This window comes from Octopus bimaculoides, chromosome 20 (assembly GCF_046866305.1).
Source record: "Octopus bimaculoides isolate indiv1 chromosome 20, ASM4686630v1, whole genome shotgun sequence".
NCBI lineage: Eukaryota > Metazoa > Mollusca > Cephalopoda > Octopoda > Octopodidae > Octopus > Octopus bimaculoides.
Genome location: NC_142947.1, coordinates 6,996,468 through 6,998,967, shown reverse-complemented (window position 1 = coordinate 6,998,967; position 2,500 = coordinate 6,996,468). Strand labels below are relative to the sequence as shown.

The 2,500-nt window shown below is 35.1% G+C and overlaps 1 protein-coding gene across 2 annotated transcripts in view; it reads right to left on the bottom strand.

The window, feature by feature from the left end:
• LOC106869214 (trypsin) overlaps nt 1–2,500 on the bottom strand; it is a 19,602-nt gene that overhangs the window by 11,006 nt on the left and 6,096 nt on the right. The window lies entirely within an intron of this gene.

Genomic DNA, 2,500 nt, shown 5'->3' with positions numbered 1-2,500 from the left:
TCTTCTCTTTTTTATCCTTTTCCCTTTCATAATCCCTAACAACCATTAATAGGCATCCGTCAATCTCGAGAGGCCATGGATCTGTGCCCGAAGAAATCATGCCAGCTGCTGATAGGGGTGCAGCATCTGTTGCAGCTGTACCGATCCACATAGGAGTGGCAGTCATGCATACTGCGACTGCATTTGAAGGAGTTCTCTGCGAGCGCTACTGGTTTTTCCTTCTGTCAAGTGCGCTTTTCTTTGGTGGCAAGTTCTTGTTTTGCTTCCGCTCACCTCATCCCCTTTTTTGCAGTATTTGTCTCCAGTGTGGGTTCTCATTTGCAATCTCCGCTCATCGCCCAGATCAAGCGACTTCATATCCATTTTACAGAAATCCTTGAAACGAAGATGATGTCGTCCTCGTGTTCTTGTGCCGAAGATGACAACATTTAAATCACAGGAAACTTTTGTTTGGAAACTTACTAACTTTTGCTAATCACCTGTAAATACATAGACAAATAAACAAATAAACAAACACATGTATAAACACACACACACACACACACACGCACGCATAGTATATTTAATCTGATAATCTGTATATCATTGCTAAAAACAATCCAAAACAACAAAAACAATGGGCTGTGGTTTTTCTGGTGACAGCTTCCTCCTCCTTCACCTGTTCTTCCTCCTCCTCTTCCACCACCTCCTCTTCCACCACCTCCTCCTCTTCCACCACCTCCTCCTCCTCTTGCTTTCTTCCTTAACAACTAATTCCCAATAATCCCCAATCGAGTTTCTATTTGGATTATCCAGCCTAATAATTAAAAGCTGTATAGTCTGTAATTAATGAGGAATATGCTTGTTATTATCATCATTGTTAATATTATTATCATTATTATTATTATCATTATTAAGGTAGCAAGCTGGCTGAATCGTTAGCACACTGGACAAAATGCTTCGCAGTATTTCGTCCATCTTTACGTTCTGAGTTCATATTCCGCCAAGGTCAACTTTGCCTTTCATCCTTTCGGGGTCAATAAAATAAGTACCAGTTGAATTATTATTATTATCATTGTCATCATCATCATCATTATTATTATTATTGTCATCATCATCATCATCGTCATATGACTATACATACATACATACATACATATATACATACCACCACCACCACCAGGTAAATTAAGGAGCCAGCACGTTTCACTTGAACTAATTTAAATAGCACCTTTTGTCTCCCTCAAATCTCACTGTATTCTTCTTAAGACAGGATTGTCATGGCTAGAAAGGCAGTTGAGTGATGAAAATTTGACACAGATAAACATACGTCAAAATTTACATGTGTGTATTGCCATAGACCTTGTAGGGATTGAACTCCAAGAGGTGAGATATGAAACCAATACCATGTCTTTGCCACATATATCTAAGCGTTTAGTCTGATATCGTTGCTACTTGCCACAATCTTATAAATCATGGGATTATCTATCTAATCTGTTTTTCTAATCTGCCTATACAGAGGTAGACTGACAGATACATGGATAGTTATGTAGGTAGATAGATGGACATACATACATGCATACACACACACACACACACACACACACACACACACACACACACACACACACACATATATATATATATATATGTATGTATGTATATGTATATATATATTTACACATATGTTTCTAGTAATGTCTGTCTGTCTGCATGCATATGTATTAAGTATCTTTGTCTCTTGCTCTCTCTGAATAGAGAGAGAGAGAGAGACAGACAGACAGACAGACAGACAGACAGACAGAGGGAGAGAGTGAGAGAGAGGGTGAAGAGAGCGAGATATATGTATACATACATATTCATATTAGAAAGAATAGAAAAACAATCTCATTGATATTTCAAACATTTCATTTGTTTACATCTGTTTCTATGGCTACATGATGACATTATCAACCATATATCAATTACAAAAATATTAATTATATTTATCAAATTAATTTCATTAAATATGATGTAGAAGTTATTTTATAAGGAACATTCTATTTTTTCATTTTTTTCCCAAAATCTTTTCATAAAAGGACTTCTACATCATATTCAACTAAATTAATTCAATAATTACAACTGAAAATTACATAACTATTATTTGATTGACAATGTTTTTGTTTGGGTCATTTTTAGAATATTGATGAGACCATTTGTTTTTGATACTAATTTTCTTCTCTGAACATTTTAAACCTTATAGGAATATCATACCTGTTGTTCATATCGTACTGAAGCATTATCACACACATACATACATACATACATACATACATACATACATACATACATACATACATACATACATACATACATACATACAAACAGACGGACAGAGTGGCCCAAAAGTAAGTTTACAGTTATTCAACTATCTCTCAGTTTGTAAGATAGAAATTTAAATGTAATAAAATGTTTTAAAAGAAATTTAAAGTGCCTACGTGATAACTGTAAACCTACTTTTGGGCCACCCTGTATATACATA